This window comes from Phascolarctos cinereus, unplaced genomic scaffold, assembly GCF_003287225.1.
Source record: "Phascolarctos cinereus isolate Bilbo 61053 unplaced genomic scaffold, phaCin_HiC Scaffold_2;HRSCAF=192, whole genome shotgun sequence".
Taxonomy (NCBI): Eukaryota; Metazoa; Chordata; class Mammalia; order Diprotodontia; family Phascolarctidae; genus Phascolarctos; species Phascolarctos cinereus.
Genome location: NW_027555625.1, coordinates 364,094,264 through 364,118,479, shown reverse-complemented (window position 1 = coordinate 364,118,479; position 24,216 = coordinate 364,094,264). Strand labels below are relative to the sequence as shown.

The following is a 24,216-nucleotide window of genomic DNA, read 5'->3' as shown; positions in this document are numbered from 1 at the left end:
AGACAAACTACGCTTAGCTGTATTTCTCAATCAAGAATATATGTGGATATGTGTGTGTGTGTATATATACACATACACACATACATATATGTATTAAATATAGTCATACACATATATACACTTACATATATGTGCATATGTGTGTATATACATATATGTATATAAATATATACATAAATACACACATACATATGTACATATATACGCATGTGTGTATATATTTTCAAAGTGAAGATTATAGGAATTGTGGTATTTGTGAAATGGAAGATTAGCTATAGAAATCGTCTAGGCCTCTTCTTCCTTTCCCTTTATAGGTGAGGGGAAAACTGAGACCCCATGAGGTAAAGGGACTTGTCTGAGGTCATGCAGCTAATGTGTCACAGCACTCGGGTTTCATTCTAAATTATGTTCTTTCCACCCGATCACTGTGGCTTATCTCCAATCCGTTGCTATCTTCATCATCATCATCATCATGGCCCAGTCTGGAAGTATGGGGTCTACTCATAGGTCTGGTCCCACTCTGATTGATGTGTGAGCTTTGCCCTGCTCTATTTTCAACCCAGACTTGTTCTCCTCTCCCTAGGCAATCTGGTGGCCCTTCATTTCTGGAGGGTTACTACATTAAAGCTGAATTTAGTGAGAATACTTGATTAGCTTAGACCACTGCAGCTCAGAACCTCTGAACTCCAGAGATCTGCCAGTTTCAACCTGCTTGGCAGCAAGGATTAGAGGGGGTGTCCCATCACACTTGGCTACTCCATTGATTTTTAAAGATGAGGAGTAACGTGCCCAAAGTGAGTAACAAAGCCACTCCTAGAACTCAGACCTACTAACCCCTAGAGCAATGTTCTTGCTCCTACACTTCATTGCATCCCTTTTTTCAGCCTCACTACTTCATTAATTAGTCTAGGCATTATGTCCTACAGGGAGAAATTTGGTTCTGATTTCATGACTCTGTTTTTTTTTTTTAATTAAATATTGCTGGATTTTACAGGTCACAAGGCAGTATTTGTACATCTTAAACCTTCCCCCTGCCCCCAACATCAACAGCTCTCAGGTGCAACTGCAAATAGCACATGCTCAAGAAGAGAATGTGCCTGGGAGCACGAAGGATCATTAATGTTGGTATTATTAATAGTGTTATTAGTGATTATGTCAATTTCAAGGCTCAAAATGAACATACAATGGAGTTAATTGCACATCAATTTGTCCCATTCAGAATAGGAAACACATAAAGTAAAAATAAAATTAAAATTTGAAACTCATTTACATTACTAAAATATTTTGACTTTTCATCAACTGTTCTTGTCATCTTCTGATCTTATCTCACAGGTATTTAATTTCATCATGCACACATTTCCAAGTAATAGTGCCCAAGTGTGGGTGTATGAGATGGGGAGGGGGATGTATCCAACTCTGAGATGTAGCTTGGAATTTAGGGGATTGTACATAAAGTCTGAGGATTTGGGGGCAGTTCTGTGCCCATTTGTCTGATCATTCTGGGCCAAATTTCCCCTTCATCATGCTTCTCTTGCATTTAATTGGGAATCAGTCAGCTAACCATCAAATATTTATTAAACCCTTACTGTATACAGATTGCTAGGTGATAGGGGAGATGTACAATATAGTTAAAAGCCTAGGAAAGGAATAACTTCCAGTCACAGACAGCTGTAATATATAATATTACAGTGGAAGCACATTTAAAAGGGGTATGTGAGGAGGAAAGGGAAATCGTGAATAAAAGTGCTTTGAACTCACTGTACAGTAAATGTAATAGCAGATCCATAACACTAATAATTGCAATGGGGGGCTCACATTTACTCTTTGACATTTGCTAGCTATGGAAATATAAATATATCACTCTAGGAGACAAAGTTTCCTCCTTTTTAAAAATTGTTATAGTAATAAATATACTACCTTAAAGTGTTATCAGCAAAGTACTTTATAAACCTTAAAGAATTTCTTTAAAAATAAAAAGAGGAGCTATTTTTTTCTTCTATTTTCTTGGCAGTTCTTTGCCAAAGCATGTCAAAATTAAGAAAATGTGTGTTGGGAGGGGGCACAGAGAGGGTGGAAGAAGTAATCACAGTCGACATTTATATAATGGTTTAAGATTTTCAAAGCAAAACATGATCTCTGTTGAGCCTCTCAACAAAGTTATGAAGTAATTATTACTGGTATGATTATCCACATTTTATAGATGAGAAAACTGAGGCTAAGAAAGATTAAGTTAAGCATAAGGCCACTCCACATAGCTAGTAACTGTCAAAGAAAGGATTTGAACCAAGGCTCTTCCATTGAAATTGAAATACAATTACAAAATTCTATCCTCTATGCTAAGAAGCTATTCTAGATAAGTTTAAGGCTGAAAGATACCCTGAGGTAGGTAGGCACAAGGTCAGGTACAGAAAAAAAAAATTAACCAAGGCTGGAAGGAAAACTGAAGGTTGAGGCAGAAATTGCACCAGGTCTACAGATTCACATCTCAGAATATGAAAGGTCCTCAGAAGTAATTTTGCCAAATCAGTTACTGAATACAAATTCCATATGCAGTAGAAGTTTAAATCTTTTTTTTTTTGTATGTGTCATGGACCTCTCTGACAGTCTGGCAACACCTATGGACTCCTCAGAATAAGGTTTTTAAACTCATAAAATACATAGGAGTCATAGTAACAATATGTGGCATTTATATAAGGCTTTAAAGATTGCAAAACTCTTTATATATGTTAATTCTTTTACTCCTCACGAAGTCTGTGAGGTAGTATCACCATTTTTAAGATGAGGAAACTGAGGCATGGAGAGATTAACTGAGTTTCCCAAGATTACACAGTCAGAGGTAAGATTTGAACTCATGTCATCCTGACTCTAAGTCCTACCTACATTCTATCTACTGTGCCACTTTGCTGAGTAAAAGCAGAAATGGAGTGCAAAAATGGGGGGGGAAAGTCATTCTTCAGAGAAAGAAAGAGAGAGAGAGAGAGAGAGAGAGAGAGAGAGAGAGAGAGAGAGAGAGAGAGAGAGAGAGAGAGAGAGAGAGAGAGAGAGAGAGTTTTTCTATGTAGATAGACCAAACTTCCAAATGTTATTTGTGGTCCTGATTCAATCAACACAATTCCATCCACATACAGGAAGATTCAGAAAAATGGATGTTTCTTGTCTATACAGACTCTGTATGGATAGCCTTCATAGTTGTTGGTGATAAATAAATTGGTTCTATGCCTCTCTTCATGTGAATAATCAAAGAAATTCTGAACAAAGTTTTCTCTGACATACATACATGTGTGTATACATATATTTCAAGGGATTTTGTATGATTTCATTATATTCATGATAAACATTTTGTTTCAGGAAAGTCTCTAAGTTAGCATTTTGCTCCAGAGTCAACAAGATCTTGTATTTTCTATACATTTTAGTCTCTTATGTAAGTATAAAGAAGAAGTCTGCTATAGGATAGACTGGTGGTTTCATTTGTATATCTTTATCAAGAATGCCTTTAATATATGTGTAGATTTTTCTCCCAAAGATTTTGTAGAAATTGGAAAGTGAAGGTATCTGTTGGTAGTGATTGGTATTTTTCTTAGTTGTAATTTTTTCCCAAGTGTTTAGTGTCGGTTTCCCTTTCAGATATTTTGAGAACTGATCTTCAATGACCTCAAAATTGTATCACTTTCAGCATGGACTTCATCTTATATATTTGGTCTAAACTAACAACTAGTATTTTTTTTTTGTTTAGCACAACTTAATGTCAAAATTGATATGACAACTCCATAATTATTTCCACTCATCTGTTGACAAGGATGTCACCTTCTGAGTATCCAACACTTATAGATGGTCTAAAAACACATGACTTCAGAGTAACATTTAACTCCTCCTTTAACTCTCTGCTATTATCGCCACAGAAGTAAAAGGGGTCCACACATATTATAGACAATTTTCTAGTTTTCTTTGTTTCTTGAGTTTCCACGGTCAAACAATTCTTCACCTAGTGACTGCTCTACTGGTGATGAGCTTCTTCATAAGTTTAGCTGGTCTAAAAAAGTAGAATAGTACATGAGCCTTTCAGCATTGTGGGAACTATTGGATTCCTTGGGTTCTATTGACCTTCAAGAGCCCAAGGTCATAAGAGTCAGAGAATCAGAATTTATTAAGCGGATGTTAGCAGTCACCTAGTCCAAATCATATCCAAAACGAATTCCTACTACAACAGGTATCAGCCTTGGGGTCATCCAACCTCTTAGCTTGAAGAACTCCAGAGAGGGAGAAGGTACTGCCCAGTAAGGCAACCCTGATTGGAAACTTACAAAGACCTTAAAGCTGCTCCTCTGTAATTTTTGAAACTCCTAGTTCTTCCCACTAGCAGCAAGCAGAATAGATGTGTTCCATGTTCTGCATGATTGCTCTTTAAACGTTTGAAAACACCTAATGTATTCCAACCCCCCCCACACACACACACACTTTTCCTCTCCAATCTAAACATTCCCGATTCTTTCCTAACATGGAATGATTTCCAAGCCCTTTACCATCATGGTTGACCTACATTGACTGCTGACAAATTTGGGCTTCCTAAAATGTTGCCCCTAGGATAAACACACACACACACACACACACCCCAAGTAAATTAATCAAAAAAATGTAATCTGACCAAGGCAGAAAACAGTGCTATGTAAATGTAACAGAATAAAAAAATAGTATCATTAGAACTATTGTTGCAATACAAAGCCCTATACAAATGTGAGTCAGTGTTAATAACAGTATTACTAATGAATGGTATGAGTCACTATGCATTCACAAAGTCCATTTCTTACATCTGGAATATCCTTGCTCCCCATCTCTTTGAAATCCATCTCTTCTTTTAATTCTTTGCTATAAGGGATGGCTTTTTGGGAGGGAAAAAGAGGGCACATCTAGGCAATGTTAAAATAAAAAAAATAAAAATGTTAAAATAAAAAGATGTTAAAATGTTAAATGTTAAAATAAAAAAAATAAAAAGTTAAAATAAAAAATAAAAAGCCAATAAAATTTCCTCAAGAACAAATAAAAAGGCCTTTTATTCCTTCCAGACCCACATCATTTGCCACTTCTTTCATGATAACTTCACTAATTTCCTCACACCTTACCTCTAGCTGAAAGTGATCAATCTTTTCTCTGTTTCTCATAGCCTTTTGTGTATGTTACATTATATCTTGTGCTATATTTCTGCCAGGGGTCTGGTCCATGGCAGCCAACCCCAATAACATTCTGCTACCTCATAAGGAAGAGACTAAGGACTTTGCTTTCTGAAAATTATGCTTTCTGAAAGTCATAATGATGTGGAATAGTAAGGCCCTGCTCCCAATTTAGAGCACATGCAGACATTCTGTACCTTGCTCCAGTCTCCTTGACATACAGTGAAGAGATAGACTGTTAATTGTCTGTGGAACCAGAATTTGAGAGTATTGAAAAAGCACTAATCAGTCAAAGCAAGGCCTTATCCTTTTTCTGGCTGACTGTGTCCGAGTGGGGGAGGCGTGGACTTTCATCATTAGTGACCTTACTAGCGCTGCCATCTTCTGCCTTATGAGCGCCCACCTCTTGTTGAGTATATTTCACATGTTTTTAGATGGAGTATTAGAGATGGCTATGACCATGTGAGTTTTAAAAGTCAGGAATAATAATAGTGAGTTGCAGAAGTAAGAGATCTGTAATTCATGTTGGGATTTGTGGGAGGCTGAGCCCGGGAGATGTGGAAGCTGAGGCCCTAAATCAGGACCTGCTTGACCCAGCTCAGCACTTGCAGAAATATGGATTTATCCATTCATTAACTTAGACCTAGTTTAGAAGTGAACATGGTGGGGTGAATGCTATGTAGAAATTACATTAAGGTTGAGTCCAATCTCCCCAGGGATTGAGGTAATGTAAAAGGAAAAAAAAAGTGTTAGCAGGTATTAGAGAGAAATCTTTTATAATTTCTGTTCTTGCTGTATCTTCAGGGTGAATAATACTTTGTAAAAGCTAAATGGTGTTGATTGGTTAAATGAAATTGAGACATTAATCACTAGTGATTAACACTGGGGAGACCATACCAGAATGGAAGCTCAAGCTAAAGGTAGAGAAGACTCACCCCCAACTCTTCATAACCCTCAGGTGGAAATGTAGCCTTACTTTGGAGAATCTAACTCATCTGCAAGAGTGGGGGTAAGTGCCTCACAGTCTTATCATATATTGATTTTGTGTGTTGTATCCTTTTCCTACCAGTAGATTTTAAACCCATTGAAGGTAGGAATTGTGTTGTTATTGTGTTGTTTAATTGTTATAATTCTATCTTAAGTAAAGGACCTGACATATGGCAAGCATTAATATAGCTTTATAAATCAAATAGCATTACCACTATAACTCCTATGCAGAAATGATATTATTATTACTACTCTTAGTATTATTGAGATAAGCTAGTGTAGCAGAAAGAGTTTGGAGTCTTTCTGAGCTAGGCTCATGCCCTGCTTTCTAACACACATGAATTGTTTGCCACAGGCAAAGCACTTAACCTCTTAATGTCCAGGCAACTTTCTAAGATTAAACTTAGTAGATGAGTTGCGTATCTGAAATGGTGCAGGTCGTTTCTTACTGAAATTTCCTAACCAATGAAATCACAGGTACAGACTGTATTAATTGATACATATGTATATGTGTGTGTATGTGTAGAATTGTTCATGTGTATACATATGTGTATATGTACATAAAAAATAAGCTTATGTAGACAGATTTTACAAGAGAGGTAGATATAGTTGCTTATAGAGGATAGTCTTGCAAAAGTCTGCTTGATACCTATTAATACCTTTAGCAAGGATGACTTCAGTGAATGTGCAGATTAGTTTTTAGGTTAGATTAGATTTAGATTAGATTAAGGTTTCCCATAATATGAGAGAGCAGGAATACTGTTTGGTAGTTACTGATGTCACTTAGTTATTTTTGGTAACCCTATATATACTTGTTCAAATCTGGCTGCTTCCTGTATCTTTGTTCTCTTTAAAAACATTACTACTTTCCTTATAAGCACCCTCTTGGACTCATGTTAAGGTCCAAGTGTGGTGATTCCATAGTGATTGATATCTCTAACCCTTTCAGTATTGTAAATTGTAACTCATCCATACTTTTCCATCTCACGTGATTCTTGTCTATATCTTCCCATAAGTTCTACTAAGAGGGCTCATCCAACATGCTGGCTAGGACTTCTTAGCTTTATCCTGACAGTACAAGGGTCTTAATAGAGCACTTTGGATGCCTGCCTGTCTTCCCTTATCTTCTTGTTATATAATTTCTGGATGACACCTTTTACAATTGTACTTTGAATTTCAACTGGTTATTAATGTGTGTCTATATGAACAATATGCATATATATGTTTGAGTATATATATATGTATATATATATGTTGTATATATATGTGTATATATATATATATATATATACACACACACACATATATGTATATATGCACATTCCTATACGCATATATATGTATGTATGTATATGCACAGTATATATCATAGTGAATAGAGAGGTGGCTGAAGTCATGAAGACATGCCTCTAACTCATGCCTCTAAGACAAACTGGTGGTGTGACTCTGCCGAGTCACATAAGTCTCTCAGTGTCCCGGGCAACTCTGAGACTACAGAGAAGGTGCTACTGTGCATTGTTAGAATCTAATTGATAACTTCCTACACAAAGGTCTGGTCAAACCAACCACAACAACAAGAAAATGCATACATGCTCTCATCAAGATACATTTTCTTCTGTCTGTGTGTGTGTGTGTGTGTGTGTGCACGTGTATGTGCAAAGAGAGACAGAGAAAGACAGAGACAGATGGAAAGAGAGAACACTGCCTTTCACATAATTGATGTATAGGAAATGTCATAGACTGATATATATATACTCATAGATAACAATCAATAAACATTTAAGCATTTACAATAGGTCAGGTACTGTATTAAGTATTAGGGATACAAAGAAAGCAAAAAGGAAGCCAAGGGAGACCAAGAAGAGGAAGTGAGGAAAGAGAGCACTCCAATCATGCAGTGGAAAGGCACAGATGGAGTCTGGAGGTGGAGTGTCATGTACAAGGAATAGCAAGGATGTCTATGTGGCTGGATCATAGAGCATGAGGAAGATAGTAATTCTTAAAGAGACTAGAAAGGTAGGAAGTGGTCAAGTTGTAAAAAGCATTAAATGCCAAATAGAGCATTTCATATTTGATTCTTAAGGTAATATGGACCCACTAGGGTTTATTGAGTGGGGGATGACATAGTCAAACCTTCACATTAATAGCTGAATGGACTGGAATGAGAATAAACTAGAGGAAGGGAGAGTGCAGTAGTCTAGTTATGAGGTGATAAAGGTCGGTCAGGTTGGTGGCTCTATATGAGCAGAAAGAAGGTGACATATATGAGAGATGCTATGACAGTAGACATGACAAGACTTGGCAACAGATTGCATATGTGGGATATGGAGGATGACCCTGGGGTTGAGAGTTTGGGCAACTAGGAGGATGGTGCTACCCTTAATTGTGATAGAGAAGCTGGAAAGAGGGATTGTTTGGGGGAAAAGATAATGAATTCAGTTCTGCGTATGTTGAGTTGAGGTGTCTATTCAGTTCAAAATGTCTAGTAGGTGGTTGGCAATGTGATACTCGAGGTCAGGACAAAGATTAGGATTGGCCAAATGGATCTGAGAATTATTTCTATGGTGATGACAACTGAAGACATAAGAGACAATAAAAACACCAGCAAAGCAGTATAGAAATATGAAAGACAAAGGCCCCCAGATAGAACTTTTGGGTAAATAATAATATAGTATATAATAAAATTATAATTATAACAAAATCTTAACAAAATGTGACACTATATTATATGATATAATATGGTAATATGTATGTTTATGTATATATTACCCAAATATGGTATGTGTGTGTGTGTGTGTGTGTGTGTGTATGTGTGTGTGTGTGTGTGTGTATGAATATATGTGGCATATCTATGCTTCTTTGCTACTTTAGGATGTATGAACAAGTTATTCAATAAATTTATGGAATTGAAGGATAACTAGCCACTAAGTAGTTGAAGCCACACCACTGTTGAACTTATAGGACAACCAGATTTCAGGAGAGCAATCTCTGGCAATCAAGATCCCACTATACTAGAGAACCAAGCTCTTTAGAAGGAATTGCTCTTTGCTTTTTCCCTTGTTTCTCTTCCATACTGTGAGGTATGAGGGCATTTCTCTGTCTTTCCTTCTCACTACTGCAACGATATATCGCATCTAAGCAACTCACACAGGAGATGCTGATCCCAGGAGACAGCAGGCCCAGAGTTTAACTGCAAACTTGAATCAAGCTACCAAGAAGACCAAGCCCAAGAAGCCCAGCAGAGTGACCTAGCCAGTAGGTCTACTGTATTTTGAGGAAGTAGAGTCATTAAAGAAAATGTATCAGTCCCTTTCAATGCAGCAGGAATGAGTTGCTTTGGCAACATGTGTAACCTTTACATGTGCCTTTCTACTGGGAAACTTTATGTGTATGCCTATCCTTTCCAACGATGCTCTAAGTAGTTGGGGTAGATTGTGCTCCAGATTTACTAGAACTAATGCCTTGTACCTACAATCCTTAATGGTGCATTGCATTAATACTTTTGCTTTGAGGTACATATGGTGTATTCAGAGACGCCTAGCACCTCTGGTGTGAGGCTTTTTCAGAGCTGCATGTCATTAGGGCTTTACCTATCACCCGACCCACCCTTGGCTCCGAGAGGCTGTAGCATGTCCAGTGGCTACACCCAGTAAAACCATCTTGGCAGGTAGGTTAAACCAGGTTGAGGGTAATTGACAGGCCTCAAATCTGTTGGTGAATTAGGGGAGTGTCTACCCCAAGCATGTAAAGACTTCACTAAGCAGAAAGTGCAAATGAGAACAATGTTCCAACTTCCATGAAGCTGACCAAAGCAGATGCTATAGAACACTTAGAGCTTGGTCAGATGTCAAAGGCACCAAAGTCTTCCACTGTTTCTTGGGCCACCACCAGTAATCTTGACTTTTGTTTTGCCACTGGAATTCAGTGACTCAGGAAGTGAGAGTGAGACAATATAGACTCTGAGTATCGCGAACCTGGAGTAGTCATGACCTAGGGGACCCAATCTGAGAACATAAATTAGGGGGAATACTTGCCCAGAAAGGATGCTAGACACATACCACATACACACACATGTATGTACATGGTATACATATGCACATACATATATTTATGTACATATATATGCATCAGAATCATATGTTGTCCATACAATCATCCAGATCTATAACTATGCCTGTGCATATATCTATATTATCCATATCTATATCATTTAGATCTATATATCAATGTTGATATAGCGTAAGGGTAGAATTAATGAAGTACGAAGTCATAGAGCAAAACACAGTATAGCTGATACTAGGAATAGCAGTCACTAACAACCATACGTTTACTATTGCTATACAAAATAGTCATTTTATTAGTTTTGTACAAAGCATTCTACAAAGGTAAGAGTTACTTCAGCAGTAATAGTAATAATATCGAAAGAAGCTGTCTAGCCCATAAGCATAATATGCTAATTCATAGTTTTCTCCTATTTCAGATCATATAGCATAGAGTGAGATCACTGAAAATGACTTGATATTAGAGAAAGGAATTACTGTTGCCCCCACCTCCACCCCCAGGGACTTGCCTCTCAGTCAGTCCTTCTCACCTTATAGTCTTACTGTTTTTAAGAATGGGGCAATACTGTCCTGGCTGTATCTGATCCTTGTCAAAGATACACTAGATTGCTATATTCCACAGCAATTCAATGATTCTTCCCAAGGACTAGGGTGTGAATTCTCACCTCCATACTGGGTTCTGAGGGGCAGGTAGGTGGTGCAGTGGATAGAACACTGGCCTGGAAATCAGGAGGACCTGAGTTCAAATCCAGCCTATTACCAAATACTTGACACTTACTAGCTGTGTGACCCTGGGCGAGTCACTTAACCCCAATTGCCTAAAAAACAAAACAAAATAAACTGGGTTCTGGTCCTTCAGGCCAACTCTGAGCCAAGGAATTGTTAGCTTTTAATTAAACTTCCTTTTGGCTTTTCAGTTTGCATGGGAAATGTCTGCAACAAAAATACCAATTATTGACAAAACAGGTTTATTTAAAGAAACGAGTCTCTGGGAGTCCATTTCTTCTCTATTAAGTATGGGCTTGAGTATTATCCTGAGGACTTAAATGAACTCACTCATTGAAGCTCACATTCACATAGACAGCATTCAACATCACACAATAGCTTGGAGTTTGGCAGGTATAGCAGCATTTGCTTAAAGGGAGCCTGTCATTAAAGAAGCAAAGGGCTTCATGTATTTTCCTCTTTCCAGGAGTATTCCATTTTTACCTTGGGGTCAAATTTAAGGTAAACATGTAGTGAGCCGGAGAGAAAGGACCTGCTGTGTCTGGATCCTGAACAGAGCATTAGGTCCCATGAGTTTTTATCTTCATGAATTCTTTATAATGATAGTTTCATAGAACTCTTCACCTCCTTGGTACCACATGAAAGAGTAACCTGTACGCTTTTTAAAAAGAAAAACGTATCTCCTAACTTGAAAATGAAATGTCCTATTACATCTCACTCATTCGCTCATTCAGTAAAATTATTTGGCACCTAGTATAATGACTGTTCACAATAGTATAACATTTTGCAGTTTACAAAACATTTTTTCCTCAGAATGATCTTGAAAGGTAAAAGTGTTTATAAGTAAGTAAACTGAGATTCAGAGTGTTGAAGAGACTTTCCCAAGGTCATGCATCTAGTAAATAGCAGAGCTGAGACTCAAGCCCATGTCTTCCAACTCCAGATATAGTGTGTTTTCCTCTTTCCTCACCAACTTCATTAGTAAATGATAATTAGTCATCTACATTAAGTAATTACACAGCCAAAGGAGTAAGGCATTCCTGTCTGACATCTCCAAAACACTTTTTTTCCCCTCATATAAGAAATAGCAGTCAGTAAGAGCTGTCCACAGCTGAAGCTTATTCAGAGCAGCAAATATAATACAACTGGGGCTTATGCTTTGTATTATGTCAAATCGCACTGGAACTCTTTGTTCAAAGTCAAAGTTTCTTTATAGTCATTTCTTGACCTGGCATTGGGCCATGGTTACAGTTTGTCATCTTGGATTCCATTGTCACCACATGGCTTCTTCTTTGGTCTTTTTTGATTGGGTCCAAATTTTATAGATCATATGTTCTAGAGTTGAAAGTGAAGATAGAGGGCATTTATCCAAAGCTTGTTATTATACAAATGCTGAGGTTCACAAATTTCAAGTGACATACCCAAAGGCATACAGTTAGTGATTGGTGGAGTCTGAGCACAAGTCTTTTGACACCAAGTCCTGAGCTCTTTCCATTTCACCATGGTAGCAAGGAAGTAGTAAGTAACAAGGGCAAAAAGCAAGAGGAGGAGCATGCAGATCAAGTACAGGCCAAGTCATTCAAGTCTTAGGGCTGGAATGGACCTTAGTGATCATTATCCACAGATGAAAAAATTGAGACCCATAGAGGTTAAGTGACTTGCCCAAGCAATAGTCAATACAGCTAGGTCCTGATTAATATGAATAACGAATTCTGTAAAGTAGTCATATTATTTGAATTCCTGCTATATATTTCTATTGAGCTAGAACAATTTATAATATTTTGCATATTTATAACTTTAAATAGCACAAATTCAAATATATGCAACTTCATAGGTTTCATTGTTTGCACTAATCCACTAATCAGGCCTTAGCTGTGTTTTATGATGTTTTTGCTCCAAAAATCTGATCTTTTGTGTCTGGCCCCTTACTGGGACCCTATCACTTCATACCATTCTGCTCAGGCTAGGTTAAGTCTTTAAAGCATCCAAGCCGGGGCCAGGGATATTCATCACGTCAAATCCTGAGAGTAAAGCCAGGAAGACCAGTGTAATAATAACAATAATATTAATATCTGACATTTAGAGAGGGCTTTGGGGTTTGCAAGTACCTTACACATTTCATTATTTGAACTACATAATAATCCTGTGCTTAGGTAATTTGAAGTGTTTCTGTTCCCATTATAAAGAAGAATAAAATGAGCCAGAGAAAAATGATTTGACTTGCCCACAGTCATATCTCAAGTAAGTTGCAGAGCCAGAACTCATATCCAAATCATATGCTTCTGGGTCTAGGGCCTTTCCATTATACCATACTTCTTCTCAGAATACTGACTATGCATTAATCATTAAACATTTAAGTACTCAGTATGAAGCAGGCATAGTACTAAGTCCTGGGGATACAAAGACACGTGAAAGGAACTCTCATTCAAGTGGGGGAGACAAGAAATGGAAGAAATATATACAATCAGGCTACATACAATTAATTAGGAAATATCTAACGGAGGGAAAACACTAGAGTTGAGAGGCTTCCTGTAGAAGATGGGATTTTAGTTGGGGCTTAAAGGACGCCAGAGAAGACAGTAGGTAAACATGAAGAGGGAAAACGTTCTGGGAATGGGGGACAGTCAGAGAAAATGACCAGAGCAAACAGATGGAGTGTCTTGTGAGTGGAACAGCCAAGAGGCCAGTGTCACTGGATTGAAGAGTACAGTTCGGGACCGCAGTGTGGCACTGACTCCTCTTTATCCCCCTAATGCCTGCCTTGGTGACCTGTCTCCGTTCCTCTATTCCTCACTTCTCGACTCCAGCACTGGCAGTTCACAATCTGCTTTCTCTGGCACGGGCAGAGTCTACCTTGTCAGTCACCAGCAGTTCAGATGCTGTTTTCCCTGGCACCAGTGGTTCCAGGCTGCAGCTCCTGGTAGCCTTTTGCCCCTGAAGGGCTGTAACCAAATTGGTTGTTGAGCCACAAGAAAACATCTGTGAGCTGAAGTCAGACTTTCCATGGCACTGGAAAGAGGGAAGGAGTACTGGAGTGTAGGGATGTTTGTTTGTTTGCTTGTTTTTTCTGAGGGATGGGTTTTGATAAGCTTGAGTCCTATCCTTGGTCTCCTAGTGCAGCTTTGCTACCATCAGTAGTAGGGGAGAGGGGCAAGGGGAGCAAAGTAAGCTCAGGGTCAGTGAGCATCAAATCCTAGGAAGATTTTTTTTAATTGACTCTTAGGTTCTGGGTGTCATAGACCATGGAAATAACTAAAAACACTTTACCTTTGATGCATAATTTCTGTTTTAAAAAGGTTCAAAAGTCATAGTGATTAGAGAAAATATCTAGTTCTTTGTCTTATCGCTCGCATGGCCTTAGTATTCTTCTCTTATCACCAATTTTGCCCTGTCAAGCCCCAGACTCAGATCGCTCCAATAATCTATTATCTTTACCCATAAGCATGTGTTGCTGAATGAAGCTGAAGGAAATCATGAAGCTGTGCTGACTAGCTCCACTAAAAATTGGTTTTCCATAACATAAACATGGTGCTCATTGCTGCAGATATTTGTTTTATACCTTCATAATTAATTGACTATCCCATTCATTACAGTGGATCTTTCAAACCTTTTCATACTCTCTCAAATTTCCCGTGGCTCCCCCTTCCCACATTCTTTCAGGATCTTCCCTCATATTTTACTGAAAAAAAAATCAGGCAATTTGTCAAGAGCTTCTTCTTCTTCCCTCCTCTTTATCTCAAATGTGGCCTTCTGCCACTATTTCCTCTTTCATTTCCATCTCATGTGCAGAGCAGCCCTTCTTCTAAGGCAAATACCTCTACATGACAAATGATTCCATTCTATCCCGTCTTCTCTAACAGATTACATCCCCATTCTCTCACATATCTCCCTGTATACTATCTTCTTCCCTATTTCCCACAATCGTGTCCATGTTAACCCCATTCTCAAAAATAAAATCTCCTTTGATCCATCTATTCATGTTAACTGCCATCCCATATATTTTCTTCATTTTATGACTAAATTCCTTGAGAAGACAATCTAAAAAAGAAAAGATGCCTCCACTCTTTTTCCTCTCACTCTCTTCTTAACTCTATACTATCTGGCTTCTGACGTCATCACTGAATTGAAACTCTTCTCTCCAAGGTTATTAAGTGTTAAATATAATGGTCTTTCCTCAATCATTCTGCTTCTTGATCACTTTGCTGCTTTTGGCACTGTAAATCGTCTTCTCTTTGATACTCTTTTCTTACTAATTTTTCATAGTATTACTTTTTCCTGGTTCTCCTCTTACTTTTTGACCACTCCTCAGTTACTTTGCTGTATCTTCATCCAGGTCATGACCTATGATTGTCCCTACAACATTATGGATGTACCTCATGGCTCTGTTCTAGGCTCTCTCTTCTCCCTTTAAACTGTTTCATTTGGTGATCTCATCAGCTCCCATGGATTTAATTATCATCTCTGCTTATGATTCTCAAGTCTACTTGTTGAGCTAACCTAATGTTTCTCCTGACTTTCAGTCTGGAATCTTCAACTACCTATTGGACATCTTGAATTGGACATCTTGTAGAAACCTTAAATCCAACATGTCCAAAACTGAACTCATTATCTTTTCCCCAAAACCTTCTCTTCTGAAATTCCCTATTGCTGTCAAAGACACTACCATCCTCTCAGCTATCCAGGTTCACAACCTAAATATCATCGTTGATTCCTTACTTTCTCTCACTCCCAATAACCAAACTGTTGCCAAGGAATAATTGATTTTATTTTCATAACAGATCTTGCTTATGCTCCCTTCTCTCCTCTCACATTGTTACCAATCTGTTCCAAGCCCTCATCATGGTCTCGCTGCTATACAAATTTCTCCCCACTCCAGTTAATCCTCCATTTAGCTGTTAAAATGATTTTCCTAAAATGCAAGCGTGATCATGTCACACACACACACACCTCCCCCCCCGCACACTCAATAAAACCAAATGTTTCCCTATAACCTGTAGCAGAATTGTCAAAAAGTGGTCTGTCAACAACACTCCAAAGTGTAGCTCAAACTGGATTAAAATGTAATTGGGAACTATTTAGCAAAATAAATAAAAATACAATAAAACATAGATAATATTAATATGTGATTTTCCAAGTCAACATGGATCCTTATGTATAGTTTAGTGGCCCTACTTTCTATTTGAATTTGGCATTACTTATCTATAAGATCCATTATAAAATCCTCTAAGTATTCAAAGCCCATTATAGCCTGGCATCCCCATTCTTCTTGTCTTCTTATACCTTATACTGCAACCCAACCCTATCCATCTCTTCCCATCCCTTTATTCTGCTACTCCGTAACACTGAACTCTTTTCTGTTCCACAGATAAGAAACCCCACATCTCCTGACACTCAGCACTTTCTCTGGCTGTCCCCAATGCCTGGATTGCTCTCCCTCATCATCCTCCTTCCTGGCATCCCTGGGCTTCCTTCAAGTCCCAATTAAAATTTCACTTTCCACTGGAAGTCTTTCCCAGTTCTTCTTAATTCTAGTGTCTTTCCTGTGTTGATTATTTCTAATTTATTCTGTATACATATTATTTGTCCAAAATTATTTGTGCTTGTTGTCTTTCTTATTGGACTGTTAGTTCCATGAGACTAGAGATTTTCTTTTAGATGTCTTTGCATCCTTAATACTTAGTACTGTGACTTGCAATAGTAGGCACCTGATAAATGTTTATTGGTCAAATGAATGTAAATGCTATATTATTATACTATAAAAGGAGTGGGGAGCATAAAAGGAGTGGGTTCAGATAAACTTGGGAATGTTTTGATGAGTAAAGTTAGAACACAATCAGAAAAAATATTATACAGTAACAACAATATTGTAAGAAAAACAACTTTGAAGGATTTAATAACTCTGATCAGTTCAATGACCATCCATGATTCTAGAAGACTGGTAATGATCTGTTACCCATCTCCTGACAGAGAAGTGATTAATTCAGAATGAAGAATGAGGCATACATTTTTGGACATGGTCAATGTTGAAATTTATTTTTTTCTTGATACCTGTTGCAAGAGCTTTTATTCTTCTAAATTTTGAGGGGGGGAGAGATAAATACTAATTAATTAAAAAAATAAATAAAAGGAAATAATGAAGTAATGGGAGAGAAATTTTAGACCAGTGTGGGGAATCTGTGGCCTCAAGTCCTTTTACTGGGATTTGTTCTGTGACTCCTGGATTCAGTCAAAGGGCTGTACTTGAAGACCTAGCAGGCCACATGTGGCCTGGAGACCACAGGTTCCCCAGCCCTGTTTTAGACTGTAAGGTGACAAAGTGGTGTTTTCATCAGGATGTGCCTGGCACGTATTAGTCACTTGAGAACATTCATTGACTGGTTAATTACTCATTATCACCTATCAAAATTAAGGGCTTCTTGAGAAAGAGAAGCACGTTAAGAATACAGTATCTAGAAACAAAATTGTGATTTCTGGACCAGAATTTAAAATAAAGGAAAGATGAACTCTAGCCTATTGATGAAGTATATCTAGCAAGGACTAATAAACATGTATTTGCTTAGGATGTTGCAAGTCTAATAAGGAAGGCTTTAAACTAAAAACAAAGAAAAGAGAAAACTGCCTACCAAGTATATGCCAAATGTCTACACTACAAAAAAACTAGGAACAGAAGCACCCAAAAACTGACAGGAGAAAAATATAAGAATGGAACAGGCAATTAACCCCATATCTTCTTATATCCATATGTTAGTGCACAAAGTATTGGGCTATAGGCAAACATCAAGGTGAACTAGATATATTTAGACAAGAAGGCAAATTTGACCTCATGGGTATCACCAATATTGTGGTTTAGAACTTATGACCTTATTATTGCTCTAGAAAACTTATCTAAAGGAACAGAAGGGTAAAAGAGAAGAGTGTGCTAAAAAATAAGTATAAGTATATACATTCACATATATGTAGGAGAAAGAGAGAGAGATGGATTCAAGTCCTGCCTGTCTCATACTCAGACAACAATCTGAGACTGTATATTTCAGAGACTGTTCTGATCTGCCTTGATAGAGGAAATTCCTCCCTGGGAGTTGCCTATACCAATGAAATTCCAGGCCCAGTCTTAAAACCATATGTAATTTATTGACATATTTTGTTTTGTGAAACTGAACATTATGCAATCCTATTGACCAAGCTTGGTCCTGCAAAAATAGATAAGAAAATATTTCTCTCTCCTTTCCTTTCAGAGGTTGGTGCTTGGGCAGGGTGGGAGAGGTGGGGGGTGGTATATGTATACATATGTGTGTGTGTGTGTGTGTGTGTGTGTGTGTGTGTGTGTGTGTGTGTACATCTAGGTTGATGTATTAGTTTTACTGAACTTTTCCGTGTTTTTCCCCATCATTTTTTTTATTTGTTATAAGGGAGGGCTGTCTGGTCAAGAGAGAGAAGACATATATTTGGAAATGAAAATGAGAGTGATTTTAAAAATCCTATATATATGTGTGTGTATGTATATATGTGTGTGTGTATAAAACACCTTTTATTTACAAATTGTTTTGATATGTTAGATGCTTCCCAGCAAACATTGAAACAAATTTCTCTACGTAATATTACATTACCCCAAAACAGTTAAGGAAAACCACTTGAAGTATATTTTTATTGTTCAGTCATGTCTGAGTCTTCAAGATCCCCATAAACCATAGCACACTAAGCCCTTCTATTCTCCACTATCTCCCAAAGTCACGGTGACTGATTTTACATGTTACTTTCTACTTTTATTGTTTACTAATTATTAATATATGGGAAGGATATATGCTCCGCCTGTGGTTATATGATTATTATATATTTTTTTTTGCCTTTTGGTGAGGCAATTGGGGTTAAGTGACTTGCCCAGGTCACACAGCTAGTAAGTGTCATGTGTCTGAGGTCAGATTTGAACTCAGGTCCTCCTGACTCCAAGGCTGGAGCTCTATCCACTATGCCACCTAGCTGCCCCAAGATTGTTGTATTTTACTTGAGTTTTGTTGCCTTTTAGAGTAGACTTTATGTACATTGTTATGGTAATTGTGTATATTATTGTCATTTAGTCAGCAACTATTTATGTTATAGTAATTGTGTATATTATTGTCATTTAGTCACCAACTATTTATTAAGCATTTACTGTGTAGTAAGAGCTAAGGATTTGAGGAAATGTCGTAATGTGATCTCAGTCCTCAAAGGCTGCTGCTCAAATGGTGGGGATAACATGCAAAAAACTAGATTCATATAAGATACAGGTAGACATATACATGTGTGTATATATACACACATATACATACACATATACACATACATATGTATATAGTATATCGAAAGTAAGGTACTCTCACAGGGAAATTACTGGGAGCTGGAAGAGGCAGGAGAGGTGGTCGGGAAAGACCATCTGCAAAAGGTGAGATTTAGTCTGAGAATTAAAAGAAACAAGGGTAGCTAAGTGAATGTGAGAAAGAACATTCTAGTACAAATGCAAGGAGTCTACAGATGGAGGGTCCTGTGTAAGGAGCAACAAATGACCCAGTGTACTTGTATCTGGAGTACATGAAGGACAGTAAAGTGTAGACAGACTGGAAAAGTAGGAAGAGATCAGGTTGTGAAGGGCTTTGCATACCATACTGAAGTGGTACATTTGTCAGCTAGGAACCATGCCATAGCAAAATTGATTGAAGGTATTGGGCGTGTTTACATTGATTAATACTTAAGACTGAAGAGTGATATCTTAACCTGTTTCTAATATTGGAAGGATAGATTATGAAAGAACTATTAGACTTTTTTTGTCCTAGAGAAAAGAGCTCTGAATAACTGGCACGAGTTACAAAGAGCAAATTTCAATTTTGCATAAGAAAAACTTTTCTAAAATTTAGAGCTATTCCAAAGTGATAGGGGCTGCTTTTAGAGACAGTGGGCTCCCCCTCACTAAAGGTCTTCCATCAAAAGTCAGATGTTCATTTTTCTAGGATGTTCTGCAGATACAAATTGAACTGGGAGACTTATAAGGTACCTTCTAGACTGAGATTCAGTGATTCTATTTCCTCATCTCTAAAACCAGGCTAATAACACTTGCACTGCTGACCTCATGAAGTTATGAGAAATATGTTTTAAAAACTGTAAAGGTGAGCTATTGGTTTAATGGTGAGGAAGCAGGGTGGAATTGGAACCCTCCCTACTGGGTTGTTTGGAAGAGGATGCCTTCCAAGAACTCCATGATTTCTTTTACGACCACATTGACCACATGCCAGAGGGATCAGCTCCCAACCTCAGAAAAACCCAGCAATGGCCACAGCCCTCGTCGTTTTCCATACAGTTGCAAAAACAGTCTGGCAGATGGTATTTCCCCTGCTAGTCATTTGTATTATTCTAGTAAATATGACCATCTTCTCAGAGAAATACTGCTTAACCCCGTTGTCCACAGGATTTAACTGGAATGAAGTGACCTTTCCTTTTAGGGCTTCTCTAAACAATTTCTAAAATGGAATTGAGAATTTTACAAACCCCATATTTAATTTCTGCATCTGGCACTACTGGGTGATGTTGGACAAGTGTTTCATTTTCTGTAAAATGTGAAACTAGAAATAGATGATTTCTAAGGTAGTGCTAAGCCCTACAGCATTCTTTTTTCTATGTGTTGACATTCTGTTCTAGTGCGTGTTCTAAAGTCCTTTCTAGTTCAACACTTTATGGTTTTGTGACTTTAAGAACCTTTTCAGCTCTCACATTCTATATTCTAAATTTCTTTTACTTCTAATTCTAAATATTATTTCCTCTAAATTTGGTGGAACATTTCCCTGTCCTACAGCTTTAAGGCCCTCATGAAGACATAGAGACAGTGATGCAGTGCATAGAGCACTGAATCTAAAGTCAGGAAGACTTGAGATCATTTCTGACCTCAGACATCTATTAGCTGTGTGATCCTGGGCATGTCACTCAGTCCCTCCCTGCCTAAGTTTTCTCCTCATCTGTAAAATGAGAACATTGTTCTAAGGATTGAATAAGATAATATTTGTAAAACACTTTGTAAAAACATAAATATTAGATATTATTATGTTGTAGTAAAAGAAGAACTAAACTACAGTTGGGATGTTTAGATTCTTATTCCCACTTTGTAACTCAACATGTAACTTTGGATAAGTAACTTTCTCTCCACATCTGAAAGTTACAGAATGTGACTTAGAAGGGACCAGGGCTTTGCACAGTGCCCAATATATAGCATGTGTTTTTTGTTGTCATTGAGCAGCTTTCAGTTGTATACAACTTTTCATGACCCCATTTGTGTTTTCTCGGCAAAGATACTGGAGGGGTTTGCCATTTCCTTCTCCAGCTCATTTTGCAGATGAATAAATGAGACAAACAAGGTTAAGTGACTTATCTAGGGTCACACAGGTAGCAAGTGTCCGAAGTCAGATTTGAACTAGGAAGATGAATCTTTCTGACTCCAGGTCCAGCACTCTATCCACTATGCCACCTAGCTGCCCCAGTAGGTGTTTAATAAATGTTTACTGACTATTGACTGACTGACTCCAGAGATAACTTAGTATAAACTCTTCATTTTGAAAATGAAAAAACTTAAGACTAGAGAGGTCTTAAGGTCAAACAGTAAGTACTGAACTAGAATGCAAACCTAAGTTCTCTGAAATCTAAATCTAATGCTCTTCTCATTACACCAGGATGCATTATGCTAGCATGAAACTAAAGTACCTTTAAAAATAAGGTCCATATAAAAAATCCATACTCTCTTCTTCTTTGGGCCTTGAGGCCTTGGGACCTTCATTACAGGAAATAGTTGTATTTCTCTTCTTGCAGACAAAGCAGAAGCTTGTGGAAGTATCCTTTACTTCATTCTTCCAATATGCTCTTCTTTTCTGGTGACTGTGAAAGAGGAAGTAGCTCTATGAACCAAACTAGCACGTAGCGGCTCTCTCCACTTCCTGGGAGCTGGAGACCTCATGTCAATAGGCTTCCAATAATCTATTCTCTTTGGAAGAATGTTTGTATGGGTGTTGGTGTCTGTCTGTCTCTAGAGATGCTGTTAAGAATTCTATTCTCAGTTTATAGAAACCTTTTTTTTTACCTATTTGTAAATTTGTATTGTGTTAAAAAAAATTTCCTGGAAGTTTTGGCACATATAGGTATACTCTGAATGACTCTCTCCTTCACTCAAGAGGGATGCTATCTGTGAATTTAAAACAAACAAACAAACAAACAAAACATTGATGTCTTTTGTTTTTATGTTAATAGACATTTGCCAATATGCCAGCCTGAGGCTAAGGTCCAATTCAGGTGGTCTAATTCACCTAGGGACTGACTTAATTTTAAATCTATTATTTCCAAATGAGTTATCCCATGTAACAAAGAAAAACAATTAAATAAAACTGATAAGCAAAATAACTACGTCCAATAGGACAGGTACCATTTTTTACCTGTAATATCTCACCTCTCTTCTCAAAGGAGGAAGATGCTTCCATAACTTTTCTCCAGAAGCAAGATTGGCTATGATAATTACTCAGCATTCCGATTTACTTTAGTGTTCTTTTTATTTACATGATTGTAGTATGATGAGGGACAGGTAAGTGACACAATATAGAGAGCTTTAAGTCTGGAGTCAGAAAGACATGAATTCAAATCTGGCCTCACACACTTACTAGCTTTGTGACCCTAAGCAATCAGTTTCCTCATGTGTAAAATGAGCTGTAGAATGAAATGGCAAACCACTCCCATATCTTTACCAACAAAACCCTAAAAGGGGTCACGAAGAGTCAGACGTGATTGAAAAAGGACTGAACAGCAATAAACCATAATGAATAATGTTCTTTTGGTTCTCTTACTTAACTCTGCATTGATCATATGTAATCTGTATATTAAATGTATTCCAGTCTACCAAAGTGCTCTATTAGTCATTTGTCTAAGAATTTGGGGACAATAAAAGCAATTTATCATATCCCAAAATCCCTTCTTGGTGCTTTATTAGCAATTGAAGAAGAGTGCAGAGGTAGGATATTTTAAAAGATTTTAATGTTGCTAACAAGAAAGAAAATAAGAATCACAGAGTATAGAATATTAGAGCTAAAAATGCCTTTAAGAATAATCATGTCAGTCTCCTCATTTTACGCAAGAGTGTACTGATGTCAAGTGGAGATTTGACCAATGTCACCACAAGCTTTCTGGTCTTTAGCAAAAATTTTCCCTCTGTCTCTGTCTCTCTCACTTTCCTCCCCCATTTCTTTTCTCCCCTCCCCCCCACACACCTGGTTCAATCAATGGTTGCATTGTTCCTAAAAATCATAGACATTAATCACAATGGTTTGAATGACAGTAATTCTGAACTCCCTCCCCCCAAAAGAACTTCTCTTTCCTTTTTTCTCTTCTTAGCCTCTCAGGATAAAAGTTGTCTTATTGAAAAATTCAAATCCGTTCACCAGTTACGTGTATGTGTGTGTGTGTGTGTGTGTGTGTGTGTGTGTGTGTATACACACACATATATATGTGTGTATGTATGTATATCATGCATTTGAAAGAACTAAAGAATACTTTTCAGGGCAATAAAGGAGAATCATATTTTCACTTAAGAAATGAAACTCTGAGAAGATAGACACATGATTAGAAAGATAGCATGTTAATAATTGTCTCCAAATTCCTTCAGTCCTCACCCCCCTCTCCCAAAAAGCATTATTTATCAAATGTGAAGAAATTAAAGCAAAATTCTACAGGAAATTTTTTTATTCCCCAAAGGAAAAGTAAAATCTTTATGAATTAAGTAAAAGCTTTATGAATTAAGCTTTGAAACACTCATTCAATACCTCTACCCCACCAGCCTAACCTCCAGTAGGAACAGACAGTAATTGTGCTTGAGGACCATCTTGGGATCCCCACTAGTCACCTGTTTCAGAAACTATCAGAACTCCACATTTATTCTTGAATTAATGGTAGTCACTGATTGTCCAAGCACAGGTAGCTGAAGAGAAGGTACAAGGTTAGGGTAGAGAGGGAAGTGATGAAAATGGGCTGTCTTTTGACTGGGGCTTACCCTAAGTTATAAACTCCTGAAGTTTTGAAGACTCTGACAGAACATGTTTATGGCCCCTTCCAGTTCCCACAAAGAATGGCAGATGTTTACTCAGGATAGCTGTGAGAAGAAAAGGAAAGCAAAGGGAGAGATGAGGATAAAATACCGGGATGGGCAGCTTCACTGGACCTTAAAAAAAGGTGACTAAAAAACAGCTGAGTCCAGTTGTGTCCCCAGAGATGAAACTCAAGGA

The 24,216-nt window shown here is 37.6% G+C and overlaps 1 long non-coding RNA gene across 6 annotated transcripts in view; it reads left to right on the top strand.

Annotated features, from left to right (window-relative positions):
• Positions 1–24,216, top strand: part of LOC110222410 (uncharacterized) — a 156,566-nt gene that overhangs the window by 104,711 nt on the left and 27,639 nt on the right. Inside the window, exon 2 of one of the 6 annotated variants that reach the window (XR_013484856.1) lies at positions 5,970–6,174. The exons of the other annotated variants lie outside the window; for them this stretch is intronic. This is a non-coding gene — a long non-coding RNA (uncharacterized LOC110222410). The remainder of the gene's footprint in view (positions 1–5,969; positions 6,175–24,216) is intronic. 6 annotated transcript variants of the gene reach the window in all.